Consider the following 9,311-nt stretch of genomic DNA (forward strand, 5'->3'; position numbering starts at 1 on the left):
GAAAAAGATCCCTGGGTCTTAGTGTACTGCGAGCTCAATAAGAGACAGCAGAGAAACATGGTAGTCAAGAAGCTAACAAAGTCTTAGGGCATCTGAAGCCTAGCGTCCAAGGCATGGGAGGTTCCACTGTCCTTTGTCTTCATTAGCATATCCTGGTCCAGTTATCAGACCACACTTTCAGAAAGATATTTAAATAATCAGATTGACTCGGTGTCTTTTTTTATTTGGTCCTATTTACAGTTAATTGATTTTGTTCTGTAACTGCCTAAGTCATGGTTCTTTGTCTCTGAACTTAATTCAGAAACTTAGCAGGCCTGTATTGAGTTAAGTTTAGAAATCCAATTCTCCTGTTAATCACTGTTATACTCTTGTGCAAGGAAATGTTATTCTTGAAAGATATAGTTGGACCCTAGGGAGTCTGGTCTAGTATCTTTACCCCACCAAGCTATCCTTCAAGGATGTCTGGTTTGCTATCCAAAGATGTCTGGTTTGCTATCTCTGTCCTTGTAGATTCAGCTGGACTCAAACAATGACCATTTCTTAGTCATAGGAGGAAGAGGGAGGGGGTTGTTGCTAGCCCTCATTCCCAGTTTCCATTCTATCATATTTTCTTTCACCCATGAACCTAGCCTTTCTATTTTCTATATTCCCTAAAATTTAAAAAAAGAGTTGTCCCCTTCCTTTAGGGTCTTAGCTCTGCTGGGGAAGCTGAGATCCTACTTATTAGTAAACTCATGCTTTACTAATAAATTGGCCATGCTCAGAACTTTGTGCCTCAGTTTACCTTATTTTGACTGTTAACAATATCGGGAAGCCACAGTTCACCCAGGAGAAGACAACCAAGATAAAAAACAGACTGGAAAACCTAACACATGAGGCTAGGTTGAAAGAATGGAGGGTGGCCAGCTCCCTAGTTCAAACCCTATTACTTCTTACCTTGCCTTTTGCAATTGTCTCCTAATTGGTGTCCCTGCCTCAAGACTCTTCCCTCTCCCATCCATCCTCCATTCAGCTGCCAAAGCGATATTCCAAAATCATACACTCATCTCTGTCTGTCTCTCTCCCATACACCCCCCCCACACCCCAAAAATCTCCAGTGGTTCCCTGTTAGCTCTAGCATCAAAAGACATATTCCTGTTTGTCATTTAAAGCCTTTCACAATTGGGACCCAACCCACCTTTCCAGCCTTATTCTAAATGATTCTGTCATGTACTATTTGTATTTGGTTTGGTAAAACTGGACTTCTTCACTTCATCCCCCACCTTCAGGCTACTGACCATGCCTAGAGTATCCTCCCCTCTCACCCTGTCTTAGAATTTCCTTAGAATTCTTAACCCTTAGTTTCCTTTGAAGCTCAAGCACCACCATCTTCAGGAAGGCCTTCCTAGTGCCTCCCCAGCGACATTACCTTGTAGCTTTTCAGTATCTACTTCTATGCATGCTAGTTGATTCCCCGATACAATATAAGTTCCTTCAGGGCTGGCAGTTACACTGGTCAGGTCCTTGCAGAAGGCTTGGTGACTAATGGTTAGCCAGGAGGAGAGGAGGTAAATAGAGAATGCCCAACTTGGGAACAATGGGGAAAGCTATAAGAGGCAGATTTTAGTTTAACATGAGGAAAGACATCCTAGCATTGAGAGTCATACTATAATAGGCTGTTCTGGAGGAGGAGTGGGTGGCCCATAGGGCAGCTAGGTGGCACGGTGGATAGAGCACTTGCCTGGAGTAAGTTCAAATCTGGACTCAGACACTTACTAGCTGTGTGATCCTGGGCAAGTCACTTAACTCTGTTTGCCTCAGTTTCCTCATCTGTAAAATGGGGAAGCTAGGTGGTGCAGTGGATATAGTGCTGGGCCTGGAGTCAGGAAGACTCATCTTCCTAAATTCAAATCTAGCCTCAGACATTTACTAGCCATGTGACCCTGAGCAAGTCACTTAACCCTGTTTACCTCAGTTTCCTCATCTGTAAAATGAGCTGGAGAAAGAAATGGCAAACCAATTCAGTATTTTTGCCAAGTAAAGCCCAAATGGAGTCACAAAGAGTTGGACACAACTGAAAAAAAATAAATAACAAAACAAAAGGGTGGCCCATCACTGAAAATCTGCAAACACGGGCTCCATAGTCACTTTTTAGGGAAACTGCTAAGGGGATTCATGATCAGGTGGGCCTGAACTCCAGCAGAGAACTGTGGAACTATCACCTGCCTCATTCTGGATTTTTTTTTTCTTGACCAGAGTTGTGGTTCCATTGATAGAGGAAATGCTCAGTTAAGAAACTCCTTCTATGGGGGCAACTAGGTGGCGCAGTCGATACAGCACCGGCCCTGAAGTCAGGAGGACCTGAGTTCAAATATGACCTCAGACACTTGACACGTACTAACTGTGTGACCCTAGGCAAGTCACTTAACCCCAATTGCCTAAAAAAAAAATTCTGCAAAAAAAAAAAAAAAGAAACTCCTACCATGTAAATCAATAACTACTCTGCAACTTAGTGAGTTGGAGGAGGGGTACTGAGCACTTGGTCACATAGTATGTATAAGAGCCAGAACTCATGCCCAAGTCTTCTTGATGCCAAGGCTGGCTTTCAATCCCCTATGCCAGGATAGATTTGGAACTGCAAAAGAACCTTAGGGATCCTTTAGTCTAATCTTCTTCATTTTACAGATGAGAAAACTGAGGCCTAGAGATGTTAAATCACTTGCCCAAGGTCACACAGCTAGTAAATAGCAGAGGTAATATTTGAACCAACATCTTGATATGCCAAACCAACACTTCTCTACTGGGCTTTGCTGTCTCTGTGTTGACCATATTATGCCCTATCTCTGTACCTCTGGACTCCCTAAGGTGGGAGAAGATGCTCCATTCTATCTAGCACAGTAAGCACTGGTCTCTTGGACCAGTCAGGTCTTAGGTCCTCAGCTATCTAGTGGGTTGACCAGGCAAATCGCTTTATCTCTCAGAGCCTCGGGTTCCTTATCTGTAAAATTGTGATAAAACTCAAGCTACCTTGTGGTACATTGGTAGGGAAAGGCGTTCATATGCATACACTAATATACCATTGGCAGACTTATAATTTCTTCAATTGTTCAGGAAAATAATTTGGAATTAGATTTTAAAAAAGAAGTCAGTAAAATGTTCATATACTTTGATCTCACCACTGGGCATATGCCTCCAAGGAAGTCCAAGACAGAAAATAAAAAGTGCCATTAACATAGTCACAGCAGTACTTGTGGTGGAAGAAAAAAACCAGGAACAAAGTGATACCCCTCCATTGGAGAATGGCTGAATAAATCATGACGAATGAATGTAATGGGATACTGTTGTGTCTTCAGAAAAGACAAATGAGGAATTCACTCTTTAAGACTCTTGAGAGGATGCTTGCATAGTGAAGAAAACACAACCTGAAAAATGTTTACAATGGTAAACAATGGTATTTGTTGTTGCTGTAAAGTTGTGTCTGACTCTTTGTGACCCCAATTGGGGCTTTCTTGGCAAAGATACTGTAGAGGTTTGCCATGTCCTTCTCCAGCTCATTTTATGAATGAGAAACCGAGGTAATCAGGGTTACGTGACTTGCCTAGGGTCACAGCTAGTAAGAGTCTGAGGTCAGATTTGAACCCAGGAATATGAGTCTTCCTGACTCCAGGGGCCCAGCACTCTATAGACTATGGCAACACCTAGCTGCCCTATAATAGATGGCTACAATCATGCAAATAAAAACAGTACTACTAAGTAGCTTCAGCTTGGATTAATTTTGATGACTGCTGTTGCTTCCTGAGGCAAGATGATGGAAAACATGCCCCTTCTCTCAGGAGAAAGGTGGCGGACTACAGGAGTGGAATATTGCCTACACTGACATTGTTCAGTCATTTCAGTTGTGTCTGGCTCTTTGTGACCCCAACTGGGGTTTTCTTGGCAAAGATACTAGAGTGGTTTGCCATTTCCTTCTCCAGTGGATCAATTTTGTGAGGCAATCAGAGGTTAAGTGACTTTCCCAGGGTCACACAGCTAGAAAGTGTTTGAGGCTGGAATTGAACTCAGGTCTTCCTTACTCCAGACCCAGTGCTCTCTATCCACTGAGCCACCAGCTGCCTTACTGACAGAGTTTTGCATAACTCTTATTCTTTGTCACAAGGGAGGGTTCTTGTATGGGAGGGTATATATTGGGAAATTGACATTAAGCTAATTGTAACCTTTTTAAAAACATAGAGAATTGAATTTCTGAATTGAACTGAATTAGCAGCTGGGTAGAGGGTGACTTAATGTGATTCAAGGCCATTTTGAAGGAAGATCAGAAGGAATCACAGATAAACAGGGCAATTTTGAAAGTCGCATATGAAATTGATTACATATTTTAAAATATGTGTTCTGCTATGTGCATGGAAATGTTTGTTTTTGGTGTCTAAGTTTAGAATAAAAGTAAATTTATAAAAAAAAAAGAATAGACTATAGGGTCCTTATTCTACCCTTCGGAGTAGGAATTATTTTACTTTTTATTGTATCTATAGCCCCTGAACCCATCAGAGTACCTGGCACTGAGTGGTGCTTAATAAATGCTTGTGAATTGAATAATCTGACAAGGTACTAGGCTCCCAGAAGAGAGATAAGGCAGGAGGCAGTTCCCAGGATTTGATTCTGCAAGGGGCCTGTGTGAGAAGAATAAAACAGCTGCCCCTAAGCTGAAGGCATACTCACCAAGCCTTGCCAGGGACCAGTGTTCCAACGGGAGATGCCTACAGCCAGGCCGCCAGTAAGCAGCAACAGTGGGGCTGTGGACACTACCAAACATCCCAGCACCTCCAAAAAAGGATTGTCACAGAAATGCTGATAGTTCATGTGGATTCTGAGGGCTGAGACCCCAGCCCAAGCCATGGCAGCTGCAGCTCCCTGAAACATAAGGACTATATATCAGTTACTCATCACTAAACCTTTATTAAGTACCTACTGTGGACTAGGCATTGTGCTAAGTGCTGGGGATACAAAAAAGACAAGATGATCCCTGCCTTGAAGAAACTCACAATCTAATGGGGAAGACAACATGCAGACATCTTTGTACAACAAGATATATTCAGGATAAGTTGGAAATACTCAACAGAGATAAAACACATAAGCTATAAGGAAAGGCTTTCTGTAAAAAACCTTTAAAGCCCTTCAGAGTCCGGCTCTGGCCATACAAAACTTACCCTCATGCATTCTATGCTCCAGTGGACTTGGCCTGCTTCCCAACATGGCATATCCTATCTCCACACCTTTGCACAGGCTGTCCCTGATCCCAGGAGTGCTCTTCCCCTTCACCTCCCGCATTAGAGCCTTCAAGGCTACTTCCTTCAAGAGTCTAGCCTGATTTCCTGCAGGTGAGTGCCCACCTTCCCCTGTGTAATTTTTGGGTGCATCTACTGTACCTATCTGTGAACTTGTCTTCCCTAAGCAGAATACAGGCTCCCTAAGGGCAGGAATTGTTTCATGTTTGTATTTGTATCTCTAGCAAGGCCTGGTGCTTAATAAATGCTTATTGATTGATTAAGGAAGTGGCAGCTGAGTTAAGCCTAGAAGGAAGAAAAGGATGAAAGGAATGAAGAGGGAGCTCATTCCAAGCAAAGGGGATGGCTTGCCCAGAAGCAGGAGAGGGCATGACTGGCTTAGAGAACGGCTATGTTCCAGTCTGGCTGGAATGTGGAGTATGTGAAGGGGAATGAAGGAAAATCATGTGCAATAAGCAGTGAAAGATAGGTTGGAGCCATGCTGCAGTGGACCCTGAATGCCAGGCCAGGAATCTGTGCCTTTTCCTAGTGGAAATGGGGAGACATTGAAGGTTCCTCAGCTGGGAAGCCACATGGTTAGAACCATGCATTAGGAAGATGACATATTTTGCATAGCTGTATTTGAGGAGAGAGAATACTTTCAGCTGTTGGATATCAGGGAAGGTGTCACATTGTTTCTCTCCCAAAGAACATATTCTCATTTTTTTTTATCCTAGACAACATTTAATACAATGCCTGGCACAGGGTGGACCCTCAGTAAATACTCATAGAATTGAAGTAAATTAGCAAGCTGTACGGAAGGTAGCTTGGAGAGATTAGAGGCAGAGAGGCCATTATGGAGTCTATTAAAATAGTTCAAGTGATGGGCAGACGGGCTGAATGAAGATGTTGGCCACATGAATGGAGATGTATATGGAGGCAGAAATGGCCAGACTTGCTGCCTAAAGCTTGTTGTAGATGTCCTTATTACATACACACAAGCTTTAAAAAGCTTAGGACACAGACTTGGCAAAAATATTCCTTGAAATTGTAGAGAGCTGCAGAAAGCTGCAGAGAGCTTAGAAATCATTTCAAGAAAAGAACAAGGTGGCCATCTAACAAACATTGATTGTGTCTGTTTCATGCCAGGCAATGTGCTAGGTGCTGTTTGGAATAGAAAATAGTCCCTTCTTCCAAAGAACTCACATTCCACTGGCATTATTGGCTGACTCGGCACTAGGGATTCGATTGAAAAGATCGCTAAAACATGGAACGTGGGATCCTGGAGACCACCATGACCCTCCCATGTTATAGGTAGGGGACCACCTTGAACAGAGTCCAAGACTGGGGCAAGGGGCGGGGACCAGGGAGCATGGTGGTGGTGATTTGGACCAAACAGAAAATTCTTCTGTGATTGGTAGCAGTTGCTTTGCTTGGGTGTAAAAGTAGGAAAGGGGAGGGAGGGAAGGAAGGAGAACCAAATGGCAGCACTTGGCAGGACTACAGAGAGAGGAGGTTGGGCTGGGGGATGAGGTCACAGGATTTCCCCCTCCCAGTTCAACTGAATCAAAGGAAAATCTCTGTTCCTCAAATGAGTGAGGCACTGACTTTGGAGGCAGGAGGTCTCACACCTGGACTTACAAGTTGTTTTTGTTTTTGTTTTGGAAATAGTATTTTATTTTTTCCAATTATATCATTTTCAACATTCATTTTTTATAAAATTGTGAGTTCCTAATTTTTTCTCCTTCCCTCCTATGCCCCCCCCCCAAGCAAGCAATCTGATACAGGTTATACATGTGCAAATCATGTAAAACATATTTCCACTTTAGTCATGCTGTGAAAGAAGAAACAACAAAAGGGAAAAGCCATGAAAAAAAAAACCGAACAAAAAGTGATAACAGTATGCTTTGATCTATTTTTAGACTCAGTTCTTTTAGATCAGTTCTTTCTCTGGATGTGGATAGCATTTTCCATCATGAATCTTTTGGATCATTGTATTGCAGAGAAGAGCTAAATCAATCATAGTTGATCATTGCACAATGTTGCTGTTACTGTGTACATTACAAGTTTTTTATCTGTAAAATAGAACCAAGAATAAGAACTACAACAATTTGTACCACTTCCCCCATACTGCATAGTTGTTACAGGGCCCCCTTTGGAGTTAGGAAGACCTGAATTCAAGCACTACCTCTGACACATACTAGCTTTGTGAGCCCAGCCAAGTTGCTGAACCTCTCAATGTCCCCACACAGTTAAGACACACAAGTTGTTAGTACGTATTTACACAGGTAGTTTTTACAGAGCTGGGAGTTTCCCTCACACAGATTAAATCACAGGTTCAGAATTCACCCCAGGTCACTCCTTTCTCTCTCCCAGTTGGGGTTACTGGTGTTCCCTGCTTCCAGGCCCTCTCTCCCTCTTCCTCTCCCCTCCTCCTTCCTCACACTCCCACACAATCACAATACCAGAGTTGGAAGAAAACTCAAGAGGCAACGAGTTCAATCTATATCTTAACATAAACCCCTCTCTACAACACCTTCAACAAATTCAATCCAGGTCTGCTTAAAGATCGGAGGGGAGACGGGCAGAGAGGGAGGACCTCACTACCTCTGGAGGCAGTTTATTGCACTTTCGGACCGCTGCAGTAATCAGGAAGCTTTTCCTTAACTGGAGCTTGTCTCCCTTCCTCTTAACTGCCCCACCCCAGCCCCAACCTCAAAGGCCCTATTTCTGCCCTTTGGGGCCAAGCAAAAAGAGGGTAAGCCTTCTTCTTCCCTTTTGCGGTGATCGGGTATTCCCTCCCCACCCCCCCATCCCGAAGTGGCTGCCTTGGTTTGTAGGTTAAAGATCGGTAACATAATTAGCCCCAGGTCAGTCACCTTTTTTAAACACACCTCAGTAATTTCCCCAGGTGTTCACTTACCCAAACCCAAAAAACAAGAGTCCGAGACTGTCAGGGCTGAAAGGTGCTAGACAGCGTCGAGGCCAATTCCCTCCTCTCACTTTACAGACAGAGAAACTGTGGCCCAGAGAAGGGATGGGACTTGGACGAGGTCACACAGCGAACTGATAGAGCTGGGACTAGAGCCTAGGTCTCCTGACTCGCGGACACCGGCTTCCCGGCACCCGCGCGGGATTCGCCAGGGTGGGGTGGAGGGAAAATTGGTGAATTAAAACCGAAATTGTCTAGCGCCCTCGCCCCCGTCCTGCGCCCCCACCGGCCACACCCAGCCCCTCCTGCAGCTCCCGGAGCTCCCAGCGAGGCCCGGCGGCGGCTCGTACCCAGAGCAGGAGGCCCAAGAGGCGGAACAGCCCTCGGAAGAAGGAGGAATCCATGGCCAGCAGGAGACAGCGACGTCCCAGCGGCAGCTGCAGCAGCAGCCTCCGGGGCGGTAGTTCTCCTTCTCTAGACAGCCAGCAGCAACTGAGGAGGCTGGCAGCTGGGCCAGGCCCTACCCCCAGCCCCTTGGCTCCTCCCAGAGCCTCAGCCCCCCCAGCTCCAGCCCCGCCCCACCCCCAGCCCTACACAATTAATGTTTGTTGATTTTAGTCGGGGGCCTCCGTTTCCCCATCTGTGAAATGAGGGGATTGGACTAGATCTGGAGTTCTTAATCTGGGATCACTGGATAGATTTTAGGGAGTACCTCTATATTTATTTCAATATAATTCTTTCCCTTATAATCCTATGTATTTTGTGCGCTTAAAAGCATTATTCTGAGGCAGGGTATGGAGGCTTCCCAAGACTGCCAAAGCGTCCAGGATACCAAAAATATCAAGAATCCCGGGACTAGAAGCTTTCTAAGGTCTCTCCCACTCCTAACATTCTTTACTCTAAGGACCTTCCCAACTCGGATTTTCTGTGTTCTAAGATTCCTTCCTGCTCTGACATCTTATCTTCTAAAGTCCTGTCCAACTTTGACATTCTTTGTCTCAAGGTCCCTTACATTGACTTTTCTGCCTCCTGGGGTCCTTTCAAGTTTTGACATTCTAAATTTCAATGTAACTCCTTCCAAATTCTGATATTGTTGTCTTCTAAGGTCTTGCCCAGCTCTGCCAATCAAATTTCTAAGA

General features: G+C 44.5%; 1 pseudogene; it reads right to left on the reverse strand.

The window, feature by feature from the left end:
- Window positions 1-8,669, reverse strand: part of LOC114029567 — a 19,222-nt pseudogene extending 10,553 nt beyond the window's left edge.
- Between the last annotated feature and the right edge of the window lie 642 nt (window positions 8,670-9,311).

This window comes from Vombatus ursinus, unplaced genomic scaffold (assembly GCF_900497805.2).
Source record: "Vombatus ursinus unplaced genomic scaffold, bare-nosed wombat genome assembly UNPS02014935.1, whole genome shotgun sequence".
NCBI classification, from domain to species: Eukaryota; Metazoa; Chordata; class Mammalia; order Diprotodontia; family Vombatidae; genus Vombatus; species Vombatus ursinus.